The following is a 27,714-nucleotide window of genomic DNA, read 5'->3' on the forward strand; positions in this document are numbered from 1 at the left end:
TGTGAGAGTTGGACTATAAAGAAAGCTGAGCAACGAAGAACTGATGCTTTTGAACTGTGGTGCTGGAGAAGACTCTTGAGAGTCCCTTGGACTGCAAGGAGATCCAACCAGTCCATCCTAAAGGAAATCAGTCCTGAATATTCAATGGAAGGACTGATGTTGAAGCTGAAACTCCAATACTTTGGCCACCTGATGCAAAGAACTGACTCATTGGAAAAGACCCTGATGCTGGGAAACATTGAAAACAGGCGGAGAAGGGGACTACAGAGGATGAGATGATTGGATGGCATTACTGACTCCATGGACATGAGTCTGAGCAAGCTCTCGGAGTTGGTGATGGACTGGGAAGCCTCGTGTGCTGCAGTCCATGGGGGTCACAAAGAGTCGGACAGGACTGAGCGACTGAAGGAAACTGAACTGAAAAACGCAGGCGCCTCGGGGGCGGGGTTGGGGGTTGGGCATAAAGGGTGGAGGAAGGGGGGAGGCCTTGGACCCTGCCGCGCCCCCCGGGACGCCTCAAGGGCGTGGGAACTACCAATCCCGGCGTGCCCCGGTCGGCGCGGGCGTAGGGGCCCGTGCGCTAGCCGTTGGCTGGACCAGGGGTTGCCTGGGTTGCGGAGATGGGCTCTGCAGGCGCTGGCAAATCCGGCCTAGTATGTGAAGTTGGCGGTGCCTGATGGCGCCTCTGACACGAAGCTGGGTGGGGTAGAGAGTAGAGGGCGGTAGTTGCGGCAGGTGGGAGGAGGGAGGCGGCGGTGAATCACTTATAAATGACTCCGAAGCAGGACCTGGAGACTAAATTCCAGGAGGGTGAGTCTGAACCCCAGGGGAAAGGCCTCTAACGGCGCCGGAGAGAGACGGGGCCGAAGACGGCGGGGGTCGCGACCTGGGGACCCGGTGGGCACGGCTTTGTGCGGGGGAAGCGCATCGCGGCGGGGAATTTCTGTGCCTCGTGAGGATAAAAATATTTTGGGAGGCGGAAGCGTTAGGCAGGCGTTAGAGTGGGAGAGGGAGCCCTTGCCACGTGGCACAGCCTTGGTACCGTGATTGTCGTTGAGAGGAAGAGGGCGCGGAGAAAGTAACCTGTTGTAGGGTGGCGGCGGCGGCTGTTTCGGGCGCCGTGCGGGGCTCCCCTGTCCGCTTGGGCGTTCGAGGGTTGTCGCTCCGGGGCAGCCGGAGCCGGGAGGTGGGGTACTTCGCGGAGAGCATGAGCTTTGCGCCTCCGGCTGGGAGAACTGCGTTTTAAGATGGCCGCCCCATCACAGGCGCCGGCGCCTGGGTTCCCGGCTCGCGGCCGCACACGCGGCTTTAGGGCAGAGGAGTGTCTCCTTCTTCCCCCGCCTCGGAGCGGGAACCCGTTCTTCCGCAGTGGCCGGCGTGGAGGGGGGTGGGGACAGGAGAAAAAGCGCGAGCATCCGAGTCGGCTTTGTGTCGCCCGAAGGTATCCTTTTGTCGTCCGAAAAGCCGAGTGCCAAGGTCCTATGGGAATGTGAGCGCGCTCTCGGCGCGCTGTGGATTGTAAAACAATAACTGAAAACTGCCTTAATATGTTTTCATTTAGAAGTCCCGTTACCTTGATGTCAGCCTTTTAAGTACGGCAGTGGTTTGGCTAATTGCGGTAATATTTGATTAACAGTGATTTGAAAGTTGAGTTTTTACTGTCTCCCATCAACGTGTAGGCTGACTGTTGCTGCTGCTAAGTCACTTCAGTCGGGTCCGACTCTATGTGACCCCATGGACGGAAGCCCACCAGGCTCCCCCGTCCCTGGGATTCTCCAGGCAAGAACACTGGAGTGGGTTGCCATTTCCTTCTCCATTGCATGAAAGTGAAAAGTGAAAGGGAAGTCGCTCAGTCGTGTACGACTCTTCACGACCCCATGGACTGCAGCCCACCAGGCTCCTCCGTCCATGGGATTTTCCAGGCAAGAGTACTGGAGTGGGGTGCCATCTGATTGTAGAGAGCTTGATTTCCAGGGGAAGACAGCTCTGTAATATTCACAATTACTTTATCTATTAATTTACTTTGAAGTGGAGACTTAACAGTAAACTAAAGTGGAAGTGAAGTTTTGTAAGGCTAGCAACTTTAAAATTATCCTTCATTATCACAGAGTCGGACACGACTGAAGCGACTTAGCAGCAGCAGCAGCAGCATTATGGCTGTACGTGTTAGTTACCATGGATGTCAAGATGTCTGCAAAAAATTGTAGGGATTTTCAAACTTTGATGTGTGTTAGAATTACTTTTAGTCATATACACAAAACCCAAGTGTATTGTAACTATGGAATATTTAAGAGGTTGCCGAGGTTGTTTTCCCCATAACTGACTCTTAATACCTGCTTTCTCCCACTCGGAAAAGCTATGTGACTACTTCTGTGGATTGCTTTTTTTAAACCAGATGTTTTAGAGCAAGGATTTTTGATGTAGGGTGTTTATAATTCAGAACACCCCTTGAACTTTGACGGGAGAAAGTTTTTTTCTATTTTCTAACTAAAATTTATCGTTCAGTTATGACTAGGTTTCCTCCCCCACAAAAAAGCAAAACAACCCTCCCACAGTAGTATTAGCTGTATGTTTTCACATCCCAGCATAAAGTTGTGGGAGATACATTCAGGTGTAATGTATGCTGTTCCTTATTTCAGAATTGTGGTAGTTCGTGGATCAGCAGCTAAATGTTTGTTGTAGCAATTAAGGAGCTCATAGAATACCACAGCACATGATATTCTAAATGTTTTTATAACTCTTTCAATACAGTTGGTTTCTTTTGTAGTACTGTTTTACATGTTTGTAGAAAAATTCTGGGTAAACGCCCAAAGACAACCGGACTGTGAAGGATCCATGGCACAAAAAATTAATCCTCGCTGTAGGACGTCGAAGGAAAATGACGCAGATTTGGGATAGTTAAGGATGGCTTTCTGGAGGAAGTGCTTTACTTCTGAACTGGCGGAATGGTAGTGGGAGAGGAGATAGAGTAAAGGTGCATCCATGTGCTGCTGCAGCAGTGAATTAGAGAAGAGGGCTGCAGAGGAGGAGATGGTTAGATAGCATCACAGACTTCAGTGGACATGAATTTGAGCAAACTCTAGGAGACAGTGAGAAACAGGGAAGCCTGGCAGTGCTGTGACCCAATGGGTTAGTTAGTTAGTTCCTTTCTCGTAAGGAAAAAGGAATATTCTTTTGGAACTAACACCTTTATTAAAACACTGAAGAAGAATTGAGCTTCTGTAATGGTGACAATATAAATGATGGTAAAGCTTTTATCATGATTCTTTTTTAAACTTGAAAGTTTCTCTTGTTAAACAATGGTACAGCATATATAAGCATGGAATCAGGATTGCTGGGAGAAATATCAATAACCTCAGATACGCAGATGACACCAGCCTTATGGCAGAAAGCGAAGAACTAAAGAGCCTCTTGATGAAAGTGAAAGAGGAGAGTGACAAAGTTGGCTTAAAACTCAGCATTCAAAAAACTAAGATCATGGCATCCAGGCCCATCACTTCATGGCAAATAGATGGGGAAACAATGGAAACAGTGACAGACTTTATTTTGGGGGGCTGCAAAATCACTGCAGATGGTGACTGCAGCCATGAAATTAAAAGATGCTTGCTCCTTGGAAGAAGAGCTATGACCAATCTAGACAGCATGTTCAAAAGCAGAGACATTACTTTGTCAACAAAGGTCCATCTAGTCCAAGCTATGGTTTTTTCTAGTAGTCATGTATGGATGTAAGAGTTGGACTATAAAGAAAACTGAGTGCCAAATAATTGATGCTTTCAAACTGTGGTGTTGCAGAAGACTCCCTTGGACTGCAAGAAGATCCAACCAGTCAGTCCTAAAGGAAATCAGTCCTGAATATTCATTGGAAAGACTGATGCTGAAGTGCCAATACTTTGGCCACCTGATGCGAAAAACTGACTCATAAAAAAAAAAAAAAGAAAGAAAAAGACCCTGATGCTGGGAAAGATTGAAGGCAGGAGGAGAAGGGGACTACAGAGGATGAGATGCTTGGATGGCCTTACAGACTCGATGGACATGAGTTTGAGATGGACTGGGAAGCCTGGTGTGCTGCAGTCCATGGGGTCACAAAGAGTTGGACACGACTGAAACGACTTAGCCCACAAGAAGAACACAAGATTTTTTTCATCTGTCACTTTGCTGGTTGCTGATAATCTGCAGCAGAATAGCTTACTGACTTGTGTAAACTAATGAACTTTTAAAATAATGTGGTGTAAGTATTTTTCTTTAACTGAATTTGTCTTTGAATTTTAGCTTTCTGACTAGTTAGACTTTGAGAAAGCACAACTACAACTTTTGTTAGCTATTCTTAGATAGCTTATCTAGCCCATTGATTTAAAGTTTAGGGTGAGCTTCTGTGCTTATGGTTCTTCAGATTTGTTGGACTAACTCCCAACAAGTGACTTTATGACTGTTCAGCAGTATAACTTTGAATACTTAAGTGGTCTAAAGGCTTAAATGATGTTCTTTTCAAGAGGCTCGTTAGGCTCATTTTGGCCACTGAAGAGTTTCCATGTAGAGCTTGTCTTTGAAAGATAACTGTACTCGGGTAGTCTTTTTTTTTTCCTTCAGTATTTCTAAGTTAATTTTTTCTTTTTTATTTCAGTTTGTAAGTTGCCATAAAGGATAAACAAGTGAAATACTTTTTACATTTCAGTGCTTGGAATAAAAAGTACTAGATTTTTTAAAGCAATTTTTATTTATAATTTACAAGGAGGCTTTGTGTCATAAAATGATAGAAGCATATGCTTCTTAGTTCTTGCACAGTTATAATGTAAATACATATTGGAGCAAAGCTGAACCATTTGTAGTATGATGAAAATATAGAAACTAGGGTATACAGCTGTTTTGTTTTACATTCTTTGGCATATTTCTTGTGTTCTGGTATAATATGTAATAGTTATTCAGTTCAGTTGCTCAGTCGTGTCCGACTCTTTGCGACCCCATGGACTGCAGCATGCCAGGCTTCCCTGTCCATCACCAACTCCTGGAGCTTGCTCAAACTCATGACTAATAAGTCGTTAGCCCAGCTATTTTCTGGTTTTGATACATTTTATGACACCTTGAGTTTTTTGCCTTAACACAGACTTTACCGACTAAAAATGGTATTTCAAGCAGTTTATACTCAAACCTCAATGGGTTTTTTCACTAAGAAAGAGGGGAAAGATTTAGAAATTGCCTAATTTGTTTGACAGATGCATTGACCAACTCAGGTTTTGAACTCTGGAAGCATAATTAAATACTAACAAAGTGAATTCACATGGTTCACTCTTAGCATATGGTTTAACACAGGTACAGAAATTTAATTCCAGACCTAATTTTCTACTCCAAAGAGCTATTTTTAAAATAAAGCAGTGGTGTATCAATGTTGCTGGGCATCGACAGTGGTTGTAGACTGGACATATTCTACAATATTCAGCTTGTGGAGCTCTTTGTCCGTGATGGTCTTTCTTCTTGGGGCCCACGAATACCACATCTGATTATTTACTCATTTTTGGTGTTTGTGATTGAATAGCCTATAACATTTACTGTGAGAGATTTTTATGTACATGTATGGCTGAGTCCTCTGCTGTTCATCTGAAACTATCACAACATTGTTAATTGGCTATACCCCAATACAAAAGAAAAGTTTAAAGTTGGAAAAAGAAATGTTGTGTAGTTTTCCCGGGTTGGTCTGTCAAAGTCTTGGAAAAATCCATTATTTGGAAACTAGGAGACCTGTTCGCTGAGCCAATGCCTGTGTTTAGCAGTGATGGATTTCTCAACCCACCCCACCCCCACTGGGCAGCAAGGGTGCACGTTGCTCCAATTAAACGCGGTTTGTGTTCTTGGGTCTTCCAGTGTGATGATGGGCCATGTGTTCTGATATCTGTGCATGTCACCCAGAGCCAGTGACAGCTATGGGGTGGGGAATTAGGAGGTCCAGGAAGCCCCCAGCAGCTGCCGGCCAGCCAGGGCCTCCTCCTGAGAGGGGCACATTGAGGCCTGCTCTTTTCCTCTTGCCAGCCAGCTGCTATGGCGAGGATGGAGCAAGACCAGAAATATGTGCATGAACGTCTGTTACGGTAGGGTGCCTGCCAAGTGTCAGTCGTGTGTTTTTTGTGTGTGTGTCCCAGCTTGCCTGCCAGGCCTACCCACCAGGAGCTACCTTGGATCTCTAGCTAGAGAGCGAGTCCTGGTGCTGCCCACCTGGCCTGACTGCTCACTCGTGAGTCCCTGAGGCAGGCCTGACCTCAGCCCCGCCTGGACGTGCCTTTTTCTGTGTCCGTGTGCAGCAAAGATTCTACTCGTGACCTTTCCCTGCTCTTCATGGGGCAGACAGGAGGGAGCTGGCGTGTGGCAGGGTGGACGGTGCCCTCTGCTCTTGGGGGAATGTCCCTGCGCTGCAACTCTTCAGAGCAGGAGCCCCTCCAGACTGAGAGCTCTGGATTGTGTGTCTCCTTTGGACTTTCACAGTTTTTGGCTTTTCAGTTAATTGCATTTCCTCAAGGAATAGTTTTCTTCTTGATCACAAGCTGGTCAGTGCTTAATCAGCAGTGAGAAAGGTGCAGCTTCAATGGCTGTGACACCTATCCCCTCCTGCCCCCACACCCACCAGAGGCAGAGACATCTCTCGCTTGGGTTGACTTAATGAGGGAGCTTCCCTGGGGGCTCCTGGATATGGCAATGTTCTCCCCACTCCCAGCTTTGGGGACCCTGCCTTAACTCTGCATGTGTTGCTCCTTTCATCCATTATGAGATGACTTGTCTGATAATAAAAAAAGGGGTGCCAGGCACTTTAATGGCAGCCCCTAGCATTCCCTCCCAGCCCTCTCATCTGTGAGGTCTCTGCAGTGCTAGTGCTGGGGTGGGTGCCTTCTCTTTAGTTACCCTGGAGCCCCTTTGCCAGGGGCTCCATCCAACCATCTATCCATTCATCTATCCATCTACTCATCCATCCATCCATCCACCTACCTACCTATCCTCTCATCCATCCATCTGTCCATCCACCCATCCACTCATCCATCCATCCAGCTGTCTGTGCATCCAACCATCCATCCATCCACCCATCTCCATCCATCAATCCACCCATCTACTCATCCAGCCATTCATCCATCCAGCAACCCACTCATCCATCCAACCATCCACACATCCATTCAACCATCCATCCAACCATCTATCCACCCTTCCATCCATCCATCCATCAATCCAGCACCTGTCCATCCACCCAACCATCCATCCATCCAGCAGTCCATCCAACAGGTATTTCCCAAGTGCCTGCTCTGTTCCATCATTCTGATCCCTGTCTAGAGCTGGGTGGAGTCAGAGGAGTGGAGGGGGGCTGATGGGGAGTGTGGGGGAATCAGACCCTGAGTGTGACTCTGGCCCCAGAGGAGCCCAGGCTGGAAGGTGTGAGCACCTAGCATGGGGCAGGGGGCTTGGTACCCCTTTGGAAGAGCAGGTGGATTTGCCCATCTAGAGCTCGGGCCAGAAGAGCCTCCAGGCAGAGGGGCCAGGCTAAAGCGGTGGTACCTGGTATGGGGGTGGGGGCCAAATGTCTGGTGGTGGGATAATGTGGTTTGGGCAGGCTAAAGCCAGAGGTGGTGGGTCCTGACTGTCAGGGGCTTGAGCGTCCTTGGAGATGTGGGGGCGTCTTGGTGTGGTTGGGGGCAGAACAGGTGGGGTGACACACGCTGCCCAGTGACATATCTAGGAAATGTTTCTCAACACCACTTACTGAAGAAGACTAACTTTTCCTCCTTTGTTGAAGATTAATTGTCCATAAATGTATGGGTTTATTTTGGGTCCCTCTATTCTGTTTCATTTATCCAAATGTCTAATTTTGTGCCAGTACCATGCTGTTTTGATTACTGTAGCTTTGCAGTATATTGTCTGAAGTCTGGGAGAGTTAATGCCTCTTGCTTAATTAACTCTCTGGCATAATGATTGCACTTAGGCATCATGAGAACCATACAGCTTTATTTATTTATTTTTGGCTGCACTGGGTCTTATTCCTTCACACAGACTTTCTCTTGTGGTGAGTGGGGGCTACTCTTTGTTGTGGTGCATGGGCTTCTCATTGCAATGATTTCTCTTGCTGTGGAGCACAGACTCCAGAGCATGGGCTCAGTGGTCATGGTGCACGGGCCTAGTTGCCGCACAGTATGTGAAGTCTTCCCAGAGCAGGGATTGAACCCATGTCCTCTGCGTCAGCAGGCACATTCTTAGCCACCGAGCCACCAGGGAAGTCTCAGTAAATTCTTTTAAACACTCTTGATTATGTGGACATTGATATTGCCATCTGGTATAGGCAACTAGTATTTGTGTAAAAGCTTTTCTTCAACTAGGACAGGCAGCCCTTACATTGGGATTTCTTAGGAAAAAATGTCTTGGAAATGAATATATTAAAACTATGCAGAAACCGATGATCCTGTAGATCTAGGCTGGTGATTCAGAACCCCTGAAAATGCTGCAATAGAGAGGGGGCCAGTGAGATCCTCTAGCCTCATCTATTGCACACGAAGAGCTTCAGTAACTTGTTCTAGGCCTCCTGGCTGACTGGTAGCAAAAGACATTCAGAGTTTAACTTTAGCAGATATTGCCAACAGTCTCAAGGTGGTGTACTAATTCACTCCAACCAGTAGTATATGATGGTCCTGGCTTTTCTATATCACCAACACTGATCAGGGGTAATATCCAAAATATACAAAGAACTTACACAAACTCAATATTAAGAAAACAACCTGACTGAAAAATGGACAGAGGACCTGAATAGACACTTTTCCGAGGTAGACATACAGATTGTCAACAAGCACATGAAAAGATGCTTGTTTAACATCACAATCAAATGGGAAATGAAAATCAAAACCACAATGAGATAATCAACTCACAATTGTCAGAATGGCTGTTGATAAAGACAACAGATAACAGGTATTGGTGAGGATACTGGGAAAAGGGAAGTCTTGTGCATTGTGGTGGGGATGTAAATTAGAATAACCATCATGGAAACGTTGAGGATCCCTCAGAAGATTAAAAATAGAACTACAAAGGACTTCCCTGGTCTTCCAGTGGTTAAGAATCTGCCTTGAAATTCAGGGGATGTGGGTTTAATCCCTGGTCGGGAAACTGAGATCCCATATGCCACAACTGAAAGATCCTGCATGCTGCAATGAAGATCCCACAGCAGCTAAGACCCAGTGCAGCCAAATTAAAAAGAAAAATACAAACTTCCAGTTACAAAATAAATGAGTTACAGGTATGAAATGGACAGTCTGTACAATGTCAGTAATTATTTAATACCTTTGTATGGTGACATATTGTAGCTAGACTTATTCTGGTGATCGGTTTGAAATGTATAGAAATATGTTCACTAATATTCACTATGTTCTCTAGCAAGAATTAACATAGTGTTATGAGTCAATTATATTTCAAAAACAAACTCATAGAAAAACAGATTAGGGTTTTAGCTTACCAGAGTCTGGGGGTGGGGAGAAAGGAGAATTGGATGAGGGTAGTCAAAACATTTTAAGTCAGTTTTGAAAGGTTTTAAATTTAATTCTTAATTTATTTTTGGCTGCCCTGGGTCTTCGTTGCTTTGTGGGCTTTCTCCAGTTGCAGTGGGTGGGAGCTACTCTCTAGTTGCAGTGTACAGACTTCTCACTGCAGTGGCTTCTCTTGAAAAGCACGGGCTCTGGCAAAGCACGGACTCTGGGGTGCATGGGCTCAGTAGTTGTGATGCACAGACTTAGTTGCTCCATGGCATGTGCAGTCCTCCCAGAGCAGGGACTGACCCCATGTCCTCTGTATTGGCAGTCAGATTCTTAACCACTGGACCACCAGGGAAGTCCAGATTAATTAGTTTTAAGATAAATAAGTAATAAGAATATAACATACAACATGATAAACATAGCAAGACTGTATGTTATTTATGAAAGCTGTTAAGAGATTGTGAGTTCTTATCATAAGAAAAGTAATTTTTTATTTCTTTAATATTTTTTTACCTATATGAGATGCTGGATGTTTACTAAACATGTGATACACTTCATGATGTGTGTAAATCAAATCATTGTGTTGTATACCTTAAACTTACACAGTGCCGTATATCAATTATAGTGTAATAAAACTGGAAGGGAAAAAAATGAATAACAAATTCATAATAAACTCCCAGCTGTTTTATAGGCGCTGACATTTTTGTCAGTGTTTTCTTTAATAAAAGCATTTGAAATTCTGTATTATACTGCTATAGGTAGAATCATTGAAGTCCAGATTCTGAGTGTTATTCAAAATATTGAATTTCCACAATATAACATGATACTTTGCTTTGCCAGGGTTGTTTTGTTGGAGGGGGAAGGATAGGGGAGTGTTAAAGATGAGTTAAATTGAATGCTGTTACCAATTTTTTTAGGCTTGACCTCACTGAGAAACTAGTTTTGGTTTCTGTAAATACTGCTTTTAGACTGAAGGCAGTGGCTTCTGTAGCTGGCTTCTCTTTTGCTTTTTAGTGAGGTCCTGGCAAAGGAGTCTATGGTATGTCTCCAGAAAGCCCTGAGTCACCTTTGGGAAATATGGGAGTTGATTGGGATTCATGTTAACAAAGAAAGATTGGCCATTTGTTAAATATTGAAGCTGGGTGATGGGTACACAGGGATTCATTGCATTCCAATAGTCTGCTTTTGATTGTTTGAAAACTTCTATAATAGGTTAACCAAAAACAAAACAACAAGCCTTCTTTGCTCATCGAGTATTTTTTACTGAGCTTCCCCTCACTCCCTCCCCTTTAGTTAGATCAAATCTCAGCTGCACAGAAAGGAAGAAGCTGCGATTCACAGATGAGTGACACATACATCCTCCAGATCACAGGGACTTGAGTCCCTTCTGTCCTAAGTTTGCTAGCCTCTTGAGTCTGGCCCCAAGGTTGCTGTGAGTTGCCCATTCCGTCCAGAGTAACTTTCATTCCTGCTTCGGTGATCTTGTCACCTTTTGCCTCCTCCAGCAGATGCCACACCTGTGCCCTCTAATGCAGCTCACCCTCATCCAGTATGATGTGAAAGTCCTTCATGGTGTCAGGAACTAGGACTGACTGGAGATAGGGCACCATGGAGTCCTCTGACCCCTGCCCAATGAATCCCTATTCCCCTGTCCAGCCTCCCAGCTTGGGCTGGGGCAGTGGGGGACCAGGGAGGAGAGAATGACAGTATCCCCAACACCTCAGTGCCAGTGGATTAGGATCTGAGACTCTGACCGTATAGAGTAGGGATGGGTCAACCTGCAGGAAGTGTAGGCCACCTTAACTGGCAAAGGTAAAAGGCAGGGCTTTCTGCCATTGTGGATTGGCTGGTGGGTTGGTCTTCCCAGGTATAGTTAGTGGAAAAGAACCCGCCTGCCAGTGCAGGAGACATAAGAGACACGGGATGGATCCCTGCGTTGGGAAGATCGCTGGAGGAGGGTATTGCAACTCACTCCAGTATTCTTGCCTGGAGAATCGCCATGGACAGAGGAGCCTGGTGGGCTACAGTCCATAGTGTCGCAAAGAATAGGACACGACTGAAGTGACTGAGCACACACATCAGGTTTCCCAGCCATTTTTTCATTCACTCAGCCAATATTGAAATCTATGTTGGGGGAATTCCCTGGAGGCCCAGTGGTTAGGACTCCATGCTTCCATTGCAGGGGACATGGGTTCAATCCCTGGTCAGGGAAGTAAGATCCCACTTGCCACTCACCAAAAAAAAAAAAAAAAAAAATTTCTTAAAGATGTGGGGGGAAAAAAAACAAACACAACTATGTTGGGGTTGGAACTACAGCAGTGAAACAGGTCTCCTGCCCTTTTGGGATCTACTTTCTAATGGGAAGGTGATAATGAATTATGCATTACTAATATATTTCAAACACTGGGAAAAACTAATCTGGGTGTGGTGATAGTTAAGAACATGAAGGGAGCTGTTTTAAACTAGGGTGATTAAGGAAGGCCTATGAAAGTAACATTTGATCTGAGACCTGAGTGGTAAGGACCCAGCCAAGTGAAAATTTGGGGACAACAAACTAGTAAATGCAAAAGCCTGAGATTAGCATTTATAACAAAGTGAAAGTGAAGTCGCTCAGTCATGTCCGACTCTTTGTGACCCCATGGACTGCAGGCTCCCAGGCTCCTCTGTCCATGGGATTTTCCAGGCAAGAGTACTGGAGTGGGTTGCCATTTCCTTCTCCAGGGGATCTTCCCGACTCAGGGATTGAACCTGGATCCTCCCACATAGCAGGCAGACGTTTTACCCTCTAAGCCACCAGGGAAGCTGGAGAACAAAAGATTTAAGCTAGTGAGCATTAGGATGGTAGGGGATGAGGTAAATGGAAAACATCCATGGTAGTAGTAAATGCTTCTATTTTTTGTATTCCCCTAGGAAAGGGCACGGAGAAGGCAATGGCACCCCACTCCAGTACTGTGGCCTAGAAAATCCCATGGACGGAGGAGCCTGGTAGGCTGCAGTCCATGGGGTCGCTAGAGGCGGACACGACTGAGTGACTTCACTTTCACTTTTCACTTTCATGCATTGGAGAAGGAAATGGCAACCCACTCCAGTGTTCTTGCCTGGAGAATCCCAGGGATGGGAAGCCTGGTGGGCTGCCCTCTATGGGGTCGCACAGAGTTGGACACGACTGAAGCGACTTAGCAGCAGTAGCAGCAGCAGGAAAGGGCAAGTCAAATGATGTGCAGGAATTAGAAATGCCTATTTAAGCAGTCAAATAGCATCTTGCTGCCCTAAGGTTCTAATGGCAGATTACATTCTAACATCATAAAAATACCGTTGTTTTTATTGTAAGTTACATGAAAGTGACAGAGTGGTGAGAACAAAGGCCATGTGTGGCTACTGCTCTGCTCTGTTACCAGAATCTGAATTCCTTTAACTGGCATGTTACAGGGCGTTGCCCACTTACACTGAGCAAATGCTCCAGTTAACAACAGTCAGTGATACTATAATTGCTATTAATGACATTTGAAATAGCAACAAGATACATGAACAGACTATCAATGACTGGGTTGGGATACCAATGTTTTCACTAGAAAAGCATTTTGTATATATTTAATGCATATATATTAAATTCTGACTATCCCATTTTTGCTGGTAAATTGTTAAAATGAGACATTGTTGAAAACTGTCATTGGACTCTTATGTTGCCTGAATATGTCTCTGTTTGTCTTTTGATAAATCACTTTCTGGTGATTATATTCATTAAGTATTTCTAAAAGAAACAGTGAATTAACAGAAATTATGCCAGGATTCCTGGAATTTTAGAAGCCTTAAAAAAGAGTAAGACCTGGGTTCACGTCTCAGTGCTATCATGCTCTCACAGTTGCATGGCCGTGGGTACACCCAAAAACCCTTGAGACTGAATTTGTAAAAGTAATCTATTATCTGTTCTGCCTAGATCACAAGAGCCTTGTAAAAATCTGATAAAAAACTGTAAAATAAGATTCTGCTTAAGCTTTTGGAAGTGGCAGGAGATTATGCTGAGAGCCTGTGCATGCCCTGTATTTTTTGTGTTTGGACAGACCCCCACACCCTAATCTTTTTCAGAGCCCCAGCAATTAAAAGAGGATCAGCTTTATACTGGGTGTTTGCTGCTGCTAAGTCGCTTCAGTCGTGTCCGACCCTGTGCCACCCCATAGACGGCAGCCCACCATGCTCCGCCGTCCCTGGGATTCTCCAGGCAAGAACACTGGAGTGGGTTGCCATTTCCTTCTTCAGTGCATGAAAGTGAAGTCACTCAGTCATGTCCAACTCTTAGCGACCCCATGGACTACAGCCGACCAGGCTCCTCCGTCCATGGGATTTTCCAGGAAAGAGTACTGGAGTGGGGTGCCATTGCCTTCTCCAATACTGGATGTTTCAGTTCAGTTCAGGTCAGTTGCTCAGTCGTGTCCAACTCTTTGCAACCCCCCAAAATAAAAACCTCCAGGCCCCAGCGATTGACCCCAATAAAAATAGAACTCCAGGCCCTTGTTCTCTCTACCCATGACCGTGTGGTGTGGCCTCAGGTTTGCCATGTAATTTCCAGGTCCTGTAAGTGTTAAACTTCCCCCACCCACTGCCATAGTTTGTTGATGGTTATTGAAGGGAATCTTGTAATCTTAAGACCCACAAGGGCTGGTCCAGCCACAGCACTGGTTATTGATAGACTGAGCCCAACCCACAACACCGACAACATTAAGTTGACAGATGGAGGTCTGTGAGGTAGTAATTCGACCTAGAGCACCCAGAGGACAGGTCCTAGATAAGTGAAGGACGGCCACTTCCCCAGTGATGTGAATAGAGTACAAGATTGAGAGTGGAACGTAAGGAGGAGGCCAAGAGGCTTTAATAGCTTTTTACCTAATGGCCTGACTTTTCTCCGAAAGAAAAAGTTATTTACTGATCCCCAAAGGGGAGTTGACAGGTAAGAATTTGGAAGAGTTGAAAAGGCTGGTATTCAATACACAAGAGGAAGCTGACAGAAGAGAGGTGTTATAGGCTCATAAAATTGTGATCATCTTTATAAAACACCCTTCATTCTAAATCTCAACCCCAAAGTTACTCTCATGAGAATGAAAAGTGGAACATGACCTAAAGAGGACTATTTAGCAATATTTATCAAAATGCAAATCCATTTACCTTTGGCTTCAGCAACCCTACTTCTGGGAATGTGAATAACAGATACTTCTGGCAGATACGTAGATTGATGTGCACACAAATTTATGTACTAGAGCACTATTTGTTATAGCGAGTGAGTGGAAACAATTCAAGTGCCCACCATAAAAGACCAGTAAAATAAACTACAGTTTGTTAAGCATCTACAAAAGAGAATGAGGAGCGCTCTTTTGAGAAGTGGAGTGGAATGTATTGAGTGAATAAAGCACAGTATAGAAAAGTATTTATAGATTCTGTTTTCACTACGAAAGTGGAAACATTCTATATTATGAGCGTGCTTGTATTTGCAGAAGGAAACCTAGAAAGTGACACACACAAAAAATTATTAAAAAGAGGATCCATAGGACACTAGGAGGGTTAACAGTGGAAACAGTGTCAGACTTTATTTTTCTGGGCTCCAAAATCACTACAGATGGTGACTGCAGCCATGAAATTAAAAGACGCTTACTCCTTGGAAGGAAAGTTATGACCAACCTAGATAGCATATTCAAAAGCAGAGACATTACTTTGCCAACAAAGGTTTGTCTAGTCAAGGCTATGGTTTTTCCTGTGGTTGCATATAGATGTGAGAGTTGGACTATGAAGAAGGCTGAGCACCGAGGAATTGATGCTTTTGAACTGTGGTGTTGGAGAAGACTCTTGAGAGTCCCTTGGACTGCAAGGAGATCCAACCAGTCCGTTCTGAAGGAGATCAGCCCTGGGATTTCTTTGGAAGGAATGATGCTAAAGCTGAAACTCCAGTACTTTGGCCACCTCATGCGAAGAGTTGACTCACTGGAAAAGACTCTGATGCTGGGAGGGATTGGGGGCAAGAGGAGAAGGGGACGACAGAGGATGAGATGGCTGGATGGCATCACTGACTTGATGGACGTGAGTCTGAGTGAACTCCGGGAGTTGGTGATGGACAGGGAGGCCTGGCGTGCTGCGATTCATGGGGTTGCAAAGAGTCTGACAGGACTGAGCGACTGATCTGATCTGAGGAGGGTTAACACTTCTCAAAGCATATGCCCTGTTATACTGTTTCAATTTTGAGCCATACGTAATGTATTATGTATTCAAAACAAAAAACTTAGTCTGTCTTGGAGCTGCTCCATGGCTTCCCACGACTGGGTCCTGGGCAGGGCACCTGGCACCTCCATTTGTCTCTGAATTTTCTGGAACTGGATGGCTTTTTTCTGTTGTTTCAGGGCACTGGGGAGAGAACTCTTAGGTAGGAAGTTAGGTAGAAGCATCAAGGAGAGGCCTGGCTGAAAGGGATGCAAACCCGTCTCTAAACTCCATCCCAAAAAAAAATAAAATAAAATAAACTCCATCCCAGACACACCCAGGAGGGCTCACAGATATGCTGCAAAATAACCACAGGGACTTTTCAACTCTTGCACAGGCTCCCTGAGCACATAGTGGATAGAAGTGGGACTCTCCAAGTAACCTTAAGCATTAAGGGCTCATGAATATTCTACATCTAATTATAACAGATGGAATTATGGGGAGACATAAACAACATTGCATGCATGCTAAGTCGCTTCAGTCGTGTCCCACTCTGTGCGACTCCATAGACAGCATCCCACCAGGCTCCGCCGTCCCTGGGATTCTCCAGGCAAGAACACTGGAGTGGGTTGCCATTTCCTTCTCCAATGCATGAAAGTGAAAAGTGAAAGTGAAGTCACTCAGTCGTGTCCGACCCTCAGCGACCCCATGGACTACAGCCTACCTGGCTCCTCCGTCCATGGGATTTTCCAGGCAAAAGTACTGGAGTGGGTTGCCATTGCCTTCTCCGGTCTAGTACATGCTGCTGCTGCTGCTAAGTCACTTCAGTCGTGTCTGACCCTGTGTGACCCCATGGACGGCAGCCTACCAGGCTCCCCCATCCCTGGGATTCTCCAGGCAAGAGTACTGGAGTGGGGTGCCATTGCCTTCTCCGGGTCTAGTACATAGAAGGAGGTAAATAAATGGTTCCACTCCCTCCCCTGTTCCTACGCTGTTGGCAGTATCATAGAGTATTTGGGGAGCACCCCAGCTGTAATGTTAACTAGTGGGACTTAACCCAGGTCAGAGTGACCAAGGCTAGTTTGGCATATAAGGCTCGGGAGCCTGACTTTGGCTTTCACATGTCCAGATGTCTTCACTGACAGTGAGCAGGGGTCGATGGCTGCTGGATCTCTTAGCCAGCTGACATTCTGCAGATGGCACCTGGAGTGATGTGGAATTTTGAGCATTACATTGCTAGTGTGTGAAATAGTGCAATTGTGCGGTAGTTTGAACATACTAGTTGTCAGTCATGAGTTTGGGGTTGTTGCAAGATAGGAATATAGAGAGCTCGTGTCTTGTAAGTGAGACAAGCCCTTAGCTGGATGTCATTACTAGAAACAAGCGTGCTTTGGAACAGATGCAAAAAGAGCCAAGAGACCCTTTCCCAAGGTCCAGGATACACGGCTTTTCCCAGACTCTGCAGCCAGACCATCCCATTAGCTTCCTCGGCTGTGGCCACCACCATGTTCCGCTACAGTCCTTGTTCCCTTGTCCTGTGAGACCCTGCGCAGGGACCCTCACCTGACACTCGGTGGTTTTTTCTGGCCCTGTTGCCTGAGGTGCAGCATGCAGGCTAGCTGCTCTACACTCCCCAGACTTCAGATTCGAGTTTCCCTTTGAAGCAGGGCCTTCCTGTGCTCCAGCTCCTCCTCTTCCTCAGTTTCTTTCAACTCCATAGGATCCAGGTGTACTGGTAGCAGCTACGAGGTACATAAAAGATGATGCCGGATCTCCACAGATGGGTCCCCTGTCATCCACAAGGATCTTGCCCTCTCTACCTCTGTCCTGTCCCTGACCTTTGTGGTAGGTTCCCTTTGCTGTCTACTTTCGCATCTCCTGCTCCAAAAGGTCAGATTCAAAGTACTAATTAGGGAGGTTGTACCTGAAACCTCCTCATGTCCATGAATCATTCCACTGAGAAAGAGAAGTCTATTTAGTACACAGGCCACCCTTCATCCTTCCCCACCTCCTTGAGACCGCACATTTGGACTGCCCAACAAACTATGAAGAGTGGAGCCAGCCTGACAGCAAGCCGTGGGACTGTAGCTGGCTTAGGGAAGGAACAGATCTGACTGGAGAGCAGGATGAACAGGGCAGGCAGTTCTTACCTCAGTTCTGCAGTTTAGTTACCACTGTGACAATTCCAAGTTCGTGAGGCTGTTGGGGCCCTTCCAAAATCTGTTCTGAAAACTAGAGCCTGGCTCTCTATTCTGTCAGTTCTCTCAAGTAGGAGGGTTTCTGGCCTGGGGAGCTGACATTTGGAAGGGGTCACACTGGCGGCCTAGTACTTTGGGGACTCCTTGCACAGATGCCATTGGAGATAAACAGAGGAGGACATGACTAAACTAGCTGGTGATTTTTCTTCTTTTTTTAATTGCTGAAGCCCCCACAAAACCTGTCTTGAAAACACGGTTTTAACCTGGTCTCGTTGCATCTCTGATAAATTCTATGAAGGGGGTGGGGGCGATGGTGATTTTGTTATTTTTCCTTGTCAGCTAACTGGAGGTTCCCACTCCAGTGCTGAGAGTAATTGGAACAGTGATGTTTCAGCTGTTGGTAGCTGGGCCAGGAGGCTCAGTCCAGGTCATAAGTCAGCCTAACGAGATCTAGGGGCTGGGTGCAAATTGTGGGGACATCTTCTGAGTGAAAGCTGCAGCCCCAAATATCCTCTGATGCCCAGTGGTGTGAGTGATGAGCTAGATGCTTACCACTTTCATATTTGCAGTTATTCAGATTCATGGCCAGCTATGTGGAATGGAGGAAGAGCAGAAATCAGGCAGAGGGAGAAAAGGACCCTGGGGTGCCAGGCACCCAGATGAAGAGATCATGCACAGATGAACAGTGCAATTTATGTTCTCTGGAAGCCACTGAAAGGAAAGACCTTGCGTGCTAAGTGGCTTCAGTTGTTTCTTTGCAACCCTATAGACTGCCATGCTCATCTCTGTCCATGGGATTCTGCAGGCAAGAATACTAGAGTGGGTTGCCATGCTCTCCTCCGCTGGATCTTCCCGACCTAGGGATCTAACCTGTGTTTCGTGCATTGGCAGGCTGGTTCTTTACCACTGGTACCACCTGGGAAAGACCAGGATAATATAAATGTGCTGAAATACGAAACCAAGCCAGCCCAAACGGATCTCTGTTTCCTGTCCTCTTTCCCCGGCTAAAGGGAAGACTTTGAATCCCAGCCCAGCTGCAGAAGGGCAGAGGGTTACCCTCTGGAGATGGGCAAGTGAGGGGGTCAAGGGGATGTTTACCTGTGTTTTGGCCCTCTCTTTTTTCTCCCACCTTCTGAATCATCTGGCTCAGCTGGGGTTATGATTTTCTTTGGGATTTTCTTGGGTATGATGGATAAAGGAACTCCATTCCTAAATGCATTATAGCCAGCTTTTGAGAGTGCCTCCTTAGAAGGGTTGGAAGGGGTGGTACGTTCCCCTTCAGTACATTCCTCCTGGGAAGCCTCTTCATCATCCTCTTCCTCTGATTCACTGGTCTTAACAGGTCTTACTGAGCGACTTCACTTTCACTTTTCACTTTCTTGCATTGGAGAAGGAAATGGCAACCCACTCCAGTGTTATTGCCTGGAGAATCCCAGGGACGGCGGAGCCTGGTGGGCTGCCGTCTATGGGGTCACACAGAGTGGGACACGACTGAAGCGACTTAGCAGCAGCAGCAGCAGCAACAGGTCTTACAGGCCGTCGCCATGGACACGAGGGCGGGCCCCCATTAGAGAAGAGTTCTGCGGTCAGTCAGCTTTAAAGCAATTACAGAAGGTAGCCCTTCAGCCCTCTGCTTCCCATGAGAATATGGGAATAAAATCTGAGGGGGGAAATGAAACAGAAGAAAAGGGGTAGGGCACAATCTTTTAAAGAATGACAAAATCCAAGGACATTACACAGGCTAAATATAATCAAGTAGGTTCAGGATGGTGGACTAGACAGTTTCCAATAGACCTTGACCCTCAATACACTCTTTGTAACATATCAGCAAGCTAAGTGATACACCCACAAGTGGGTGGAGGCCCAATTTAAATGTAAAAAAAGCTTTTAGAAATATATTTTAGGATCTTTCCAGATATTCTAAAACTTAAAACTTAAAGTTGTGCTGAAATAAGTGATGAAAGGTTTGTAGAAAATGGACCCCAGTAAGGGTTTTGTAGGTGATCAGTCAGGATTGACCAAGCCTAAAATAAGTTATTAATTCAGTAAATGAACCTTTAAGCTGGTGTAAAACGGAAATTCGGTTTTTCTCTGTTAAAACAGACAAGTTTTCTAAAGATGCTAAACTGTCTTTGATAACAGATTTCAAATTTATTTACCTTTTAAATAATCTGTATTTGCCTCTGAGATCTTTTATTGTCACTTTGGCTAAGTTTCACAGTGACCTATGCCTCTGCTGTATTTTAAAATGTTTGGGTGTTCCTTTGACAGGGCTTCCAAGATCAAATTATAATAAAGTTCCTTTGACCTCTAACTAAATTTGGAGTGCTTCAAAGGGCCCCTGAGGGACCCCAAAGGGAGATACTAAACTAATCAAGTTATTTGGTATGTTAAACTATAAAGGAAATGTTTTCCAATAAATAAGTTTTATGGTAAATGGTACAGATACTCTAGAGATAGTATGGAGTTCCTAAGAATCTGATATGTCCTGATAAAATATTATTAGTCATAATTTTTGTTATGAAGGTGTTGTATGGCACAGCAGTAATCAGATTTAAACTTTCTTCCTTAAGTCTTTTGTTAATATACACAGTTATGGTTTTACTCTAATGTCTTTACAAAATGTTTCCTCTTCATATAAACAGGACTTTACAAGTTTCTGACTTTTAGAACATACTAATGAACTGAGTAAAAATAATTGAAGAATTCTATTGAGAAAACTGATGATTTCCTAAAGCTGTTAACAAAAAGGATTAGTTACATAGAACTGAGTAAACTGCTAAATACGGTTGTATATGGTTTCTATCTTAAAGAGTTATTGGTTTAAATCTGTTTTCCAGGTGTATGTAAAACTCCTTCAATTAATTACGACTTGCAGTAGTTTGGTAGATTATACCTTTTGGAACATCTGTCTTTTTCTCTACCTGGTTGATCGTGCTAGTAACATATGCTTGTCTCAGAGATTAAGTCGTGCATAAGTGTGCATGGCCAGTACAGTGAAATTGCAGATAGCTCATTAAATCAGTTATGGCTCCTTTGGTCACTCAATAATTATAACTGGATTATAACTAGTTATACCAGTCATTAGTGAAATTTGTTCTTTGTTTTCAGATTGTGCTTTGTGTGTCTATGCTGTACTATGTCATTGTCTGTATGACTTATATCCTGTTTACTTTAGATTGTTATCTCTTAACAGTAACCAGTGTGTAAATCAGGCCTCCAACAAAACTAATATGACTAAACATTTTGAGAAAATAATTGTAATAGTGTGATTCTAGGTATGGGAAGAAACAACAAGGGATAATGTCTCCTGGATTACAGTTAGAATCCAGAAATTTTTAATTATTGATTGGGCCTGGTCCAAAACTTAACACCTGGTGTGACATCAAGAATTTTTTGACTGAATTGGGATGAACCTTCCAGCGCCTTGGGACTAAAGTTGATCATGAAATGTTTTCCAGATAATGGTTATCCATGACCAAGAAGGAAAGACCAGAGACATGGAATGAGCGATTGCAGCCCTTCAGTGTGAGTCAGCGGGCCCTGAGAAAGGGGAATGCCTGCCACCTGGCCTTCATTCAACTACAGCCACTCCAACTACTCCCTATGGTGAACCTAGAGGAAACTGAGAATGCAGGATTACAGGCCCCAGTTACCTATGATTTAATGAGCCCAGAATCTTGCATCTTCCCATGCGTAGAAAGATGCTAAATTTCTTAGCTTGAGATGCTGCTGCCTTTTATGTTTGAAGCTCAGTATTTCTAAATTTGCAGGGGTAAACTTCTCTTCCTTTTCCAAGAGGAACAAAGGAAGACTAGTCTTGACATTTAAAAACACCAGCACCAATGGCAGGCACTCCCAGGAAGACAAGCAAAATGGACACCCCTTCTCTCACAAGATGGTGAGATGGACATTGAGAGGGGGAATTGTAACCTGGAAGGGTTAGTTTTAAATTTATACTGGGTCTGCTTCTGTGACTTTAACCCTTTTTGTTATTGTAAGCATTATGTATGGCCTGCAGCCTGAGCCACCCACCTGTGAAGGACTGTAAAGAAGTGAAACTTAAATCATTCCCCTGCCTTCCCATTCTAGGGGACAGTTGCAAGCATTGAATAGTCTTTTTTACTTTACTATGTTTCCTTACCTCCCCCCACCCAATAAAAAAACCTAGCAACCAGGCTCTGAGAAGGTGGTTATTTTGAGGTGCTAGCTTGTTATCTTCTTAGCTGGCTCCCCAATTTAATTCTCTTCCTTGCCTCAACACCTCATCTCTCAGATTCATTGGCCTGTCATGCAGCAAGCATAGCTAGCTTGGACACAGAAGGCTGTCTGAGGCTCTTAAATCTAAATGCTGTAAAGGTCTGTCAGCCAGACTTACACATAGCAGGCCTTGGTCATCGGAACAAGAAACCTTAATGCATACCAACTGCTTATAAACTAGTAAGTTCATATTGTAATGTAAATACCTGGTTCATAACTAAGCATTTAAATGAAGCCATGAGGCTATTAACATTAGGCTATGGTAATTTACATTTTAAAGCCTCCTCTATGCTGGAAACAGTTAAATCATACTAAGGATAATCAGTCTAGTAATACTAGAAAACAGGCTGGGTGCCTTATGGACAATGTCAATATATATAGTTTCCCTAAGAAATAAGGATTGGTACAGAACAAGCTAAGTCAGATGACTTGGGTATATACTGGGCTACATCTAATGGAAGTTCTTAAGTTCTTATTTATGGCCTTACTATTAACTGCTAGCCATTTTGTTTCATATTGTTTTGTATATTGCCTGTTTCATAGTGTGGTCCCTTACATTACCAACTATTTGACCGAGTCACTGATAAAATGATAGTATACAGTCCCATATAAGGTCAGTAATTGCAACAGTGTAACTCTAGATATGGGAAAAAAGAACAAAAGGGAATAAATATTTTCCTGGACCACAAGAGATTCAGAAGCACAGGTAGTCCAGAGAATTTTGAATACTGTTTTATGGCCTTGTCCAGTGACAGCACATTTAGTGGCCTATCAACAAAATCTTCATAAGACTTGGGAATGAGCATTCTTAGCACCATGGGACAAAATGGTCATGTAATGCCCTCAAACCATGGTCAGCTTCATGAACCTAAAGGGGCTCAGCCAATTGGCACTTGCCATCTATCTCTACAGAAATTAAATCATGGCCACTGAAGCTGCTGACCTTCAATACCCCCTGAAAGGAATTCAGGGTGGAAATTAGGAATGAGGCACTCTGTGCTCTGGAAAAATTGGCAGAAGACGCCCTCAGATAGTTAAACACTTTCAGGAGGAGATTTTTTGTAAGCCCTGAGTCTTGCATCTTCTCTTGTACCTAGAGAATCATTAACATCATTGACAGTGACAGTCACTTTGGCTATTTAAGAAAAAATTATAGTTAAAATCAACATAGAGTAGCTATAGAACTGATTAGGTGACACTATGGTGTGATTTCAGACAAGTCCTTGTATTATTAACAACTTGAGTTTTCTGACCTGTGTTAGACTTAGGATACTGTCAGCCATTCGAAAAATAAAAGCAGCAGATAACTACAGCCTTAACTTTTTAAAGAAAGAAAAAGAAAGTGAAGTCGCTCAGTCATGTCCGACTCTTTGCGACCCCATGGGCTGCAGCCCACTAGGCTCCTCCGTCCATGGAATTTTCCAGGTAAGAGTACTGGAGTGGATTGCCATTTCCTTCTCCAGGGGAGCTTCCTGACCCAGGGATTGAACCCGAGTCTCCTGCATTGCAGGCAGACACTTTTACCGTCTGAGCCACCAGGAAAGCACTCCACTTTTTAAAGGTCTCTTCTTATAACTCTTACATGTGTAGAATGAGAAATTGCTCTGGACCGTATGTTGCACAGAAAAAAAATGCATGTGTAATGATCAATAGCCACTTGGGAGAATGGCATTGAAACATGTAAAATATCATGTATGAAACGAGTTGCCAGTCCAGGTTCGATGCACGATACTGGATGCTTGGGGCTGGTGCACTGGGACGACCCAGAGGGATGGAATGGGGAGGGAGGAGGGAGGAGGGTTCAGGATGGGGAACACATGTATACCTGTGGCGGATTCATTTTGATATTTGGCAAAACTAATACAGTTATGTAAAGTTTAAAAATAAAATAAAATTAAAAAAAATAAAAAAATAAAAATAAAGGTTAAGACCTACTTAAATAAACCTAGACAACTGGCTACCTGGCTACAAGTCTCCTTGAAGTGTTAAATCTAAATTAGGATTCAGGCTTAATTTTTTCTATTTTGTCTGTTAATGTTGAGGTTGTCATTCCTCCAACTACTTCTGAGTCCAAATGGCTCCATTCCTTTGGACAGGATGACCTAAGCACTGACTCTGTCTGGACCACAATCAAAATTGTCATCAAACAAGACTTGGTTCTTACTCTTGGCTTTGATCCCTAGCTGCAGTAACAGTTTTACTCATCTATGCCTCTGTTTTGTTTTGTTTTTTCTTTTCTAAATATCTGTTTCGTTGTGTCTCTCCAGATGACACAGATTCACATCAAGATAAAGATGATGTACAAAGAAAACCCATGCCCCCAAAGAGATTACAGCCACTCCTCCAGACAGATCCAGCAGGAATAACCACAAAAGTCACCTTGGGGCCACTTAATAGAACAGGGTGAGAGCTCCATGACCCCAACTAGGTAGGGTCTATGAGTCCCATGTCAGCATTAAAGAAATTACAGAAGACTGACCATCTGTCCCTCATCACCCCAATAAAGGTTTCTTGGGGTTCACGTCTCAAGGAAAATTTGAAGTAGGAGATAGATGGTTCCTGGGCTGAATAGCTGGTGATTTTCAAACGGAGCAAAACTGAAGTTTGTCCTCAGCCAGACAAGAATGATGTATTTCCCTTCCTCCATTGTTAGGAGGGAATAAACTGATGAGGGAGTTGTTGCAGTGAAAAGGAAAAAAGAGGAATGAGTTTTTCTTTTTCACTGCTCTGAGAGCAAAGAAGATAAAGAAGAACAGTGAGCAGGCCTGAACATTCGTAGTTTATTTTACTTTAACTGCTCCTGGTTCCGAATGTTTGTAACTACGTTTGTTTTTCTGCACCCTAACTCTGCAGGAGCCACACTTCACTTGACTCTGTGCTAAATACATCCTCTATCTGATGTTTACCTTTACAACAGCCTTCCCCTTGTAGTTACATGTCAGAAAGAAGGCCTCAGAGCCACCAGACTGCCCAATGCAGTTACGGGTTACTGATGCCAGTTTATGACTGCCTTTGAAATGATGCAAGAGGAAGAAATCACGGTCCTGTCACCTTTGTTTCCTCATCACCGGCTCCTGACTGCTCCTGACTGTGAGCACCTGCCTTAGGGACACAGTTCTTGAGGCAGGAGCATGCTGTGTTCCCCTCTCCACTACCTGAGAATAAAAGCCACCATTCTGTTTCTTCCAAATTCTGCCTCTCTGGTTTTCATTCGGCTTCGGTGGGCAGAGAAGGCCAAGTTGTTGGCCAGCAACAGAAGGAGATCAGTCAGAGAAAGACAAATATTGTATTACTTACAGGTGGAAGCTGTATATTTATACAGATGAACTAACTTACAAAATAGGCTCAAATGTAGGAAACCAATTTATAAGAAAATGTTAGTGGGGAGGCATCAATTTAGTTTGAAATCGACATATATACACACTAATTCATATCAAATAGATGATCAAAAAGGGCCTGAAGAATAGCCCTGTGAATTCTACTGAACACACTGTAATCACCTATATGGGGGAAAAAAACCCGAACAAGAATAGATGTTTATAGATTACTGAATCAAGTTTCTGTACACCTAAAACTGACACAACATCAGAAATCAACTCTACTCCAGTATAAAATAACAAATGACAAGAAGAAAAAAGGGGCATGAAGAAATGCTGCCACCTTGTGGGCACTTTGCAAAACAACTTAAGCCTGTGCTGATGGGCACTTAATACTTACAAGGCCTTTGGGGCTGTGGTAAAAAAACACCTGCGCCGGAAATATCCTAGTGGGGGTCAGCGGAAGAGAGTTCAAAACAAGGCAGATGGTCAAGGAGTCAATGTCAAGCGGTAGATTTAGCTCACATTTTAAAAAACATCACATGAAAAGATGTCAATGTTATTAAATATTAGAGAAATGCAACTCAAGATTGCAACAAGGTATCACTTCACATGGGTCAGAATGGCCACTGATACAAACAATAAATGTTGGAGAAGGGAAGAAGAAAAGGGAATCCTCCTACACTGATGCCGGGAATGGAAGTTGGGAACAGCCACTGTGGAGGACTTAACCTGATAACTCGGTAAAGAATCCGCCTGCAATGTGAGAGACCTGGGTTCGATCCCTGGGTTGGGACGATCCCCTGGAGAAGGGAAAGGCTACACACTCTAGTATTCTGCCTGGAGAATTCCATGGACTGTATAATCCATAGGGTCGCAAAGAGTTGGACACGACTGAGTGACTTTCAACTCACTGTGGAGGATAGTGTGCAGGTTCTTTCTAGGAGGAAAATGAGAATAAAATTAGAATACTTCATAACACCATACACAAAAATGTACTCCAAATAGATTAAAGATCTAAATGGAAAAATGGATGCCGTGAAACTCGAAAACAAGCAGAACATGCTTTGATAAAAATAGCAAATTCTGAATGCAATAAACTTGGGACCCAATTAACCTTAAAACCATTGGCACAGAAAGATCATAAATGAAAGAGAAAGACAACCCTCCTAATGGGAAAAAACATTTGCAAACAAAGATACCCACAGGGAATTCATCTCCAAAACACACGAACAGCTAGTGCAGGTCAATATATTTTTTTCTTTAGATAACCCAATTTAAAAAATGAGTCAAAGATTTCTCCGAAGAAGGCATAAAAGGCCATAAAACATGAAAAGATACTCAGCAACACTAATTCTTAGAGAAAGATAAGTCAAAGTACAATGAAGTGTCACCTCACACCCATCAGAATGGCCATCTCAAAAAATCTACAGCAATGAATGCCGGAAATGGTGTGAAAAGAAGTGAATCCTACACTGTTGGTGGGAATTTACATCCACTAGGGAGAACAATGCCAAGGTTCTTTGAAAAACTAAACACGAAGTACCATGTGACCCAGCAATCTCACATCTGGGCATAGATTCAGAGAAAACCAAAATTTTAAGACACCTGCACCGCAACGATCATGGCAGCACTATGTACACTAGCTAAGATACGGAAGCAGCCTAAGAGAAGAAGGACTGATGAGTGGATAAAGAAAATGGGGTACCTATACACAATACAGTATTACTCAGCCATGAATTAGATGAAAGTATGCCATTTCCAGCCACAGGAAAGTATTAAAGAGATGATACTAAGTTGAAGTAAGAGAGGGAGAGGCAAGTATGATGTCACCTCTAGACAGAATCTAAAAATAGATATAAATGAACTTTACTAAATAGAAACATGCTCACAGAAACAGAAACAGGCTTTCCTAACAGGAAAAATGATGGGGGAGCAGGGAGAAATTAGCTGGTTCTGATTAACATACACACTCTACTATTTATAAAAACATAATAAAAAAGCACCCACTGTATAGCACAAGGGATCCTGTGCAGCCCTCCGTAATAAACTAAATGTGAAAAGAACCTGAAAAAACCACATATACGTCCATATTTAAGTGAATGGTTTCTAGATGACTTGTTTAGGTAAAGAATCCGCCTGCCAATGCAGGAGATGCAAGAGACTCAGGTTTGATCCTTGGATCAGAAGGATCTCTTGGAGGAGGGAGTGGCAACCCACTTCAGTATTCTTGCCTGGAGAAACCTGCAGACAGAGGGACCTGGTAGGCTACAG

The 27,714-nt window shown here is 44.0% G+C and overlaps 1 long non-coding RNA gene across 7 annotated transcripts; it reads left to right on the forward strand.

Annotated features, from left to right (window-relative positions):
• The first annotated feature begins 660 nt into the window (after positions 1 to 660).
• On the forward strand, positions 661 to 26,842 carry LOC129634002 (uncharacterized). 7 transcript variants are annotated; one of them, XR_008705358.1, is made up of 4 exons: positions 661 to 810; positions 18,755 to 18,936; positions 21,325 to 21,764; positions 24,391 to 26,838. It is a non-coding gene; the product is annotated as an uncharacterized LOC129634002 (long non-coding RNA). The 7 variants fall into 7 exon arrangements; XR_008705355.1 differs by lacking the exon at positions 18,755 to 18,936 and adding an exon at positions 23,386 to 23,548 and having other exon boundaries at positions 24,391 to 26,837; XR_008705360.1 differs by lacking the exon at positions 18,755 to 18,936 and having other exon boundaries at positions 21,325 to 21,391; positions 24,391 to 26,842.
• The last annotated feature ends 872 nt before the right edge of the window (positions 26,843 to 27,714 follow it).

This window comes from Bubalus kerabau, chromosome 19 (assembly GCF_029407905.1).
Source record: "Bubalus kerabau isolate K-KA32 ecotype Philippines breed swamp buffalo chromosome 19, PCC_UOA_SB_1v2, whole genome shotgun sequence".
In the NCBI taxonomy this organism is placed as follows: Eukaryota; Metazoa; Chordata; class Mammalia; order Artiodactyla; family Bovidae; genus Bubalus; species Bubalus kerabau.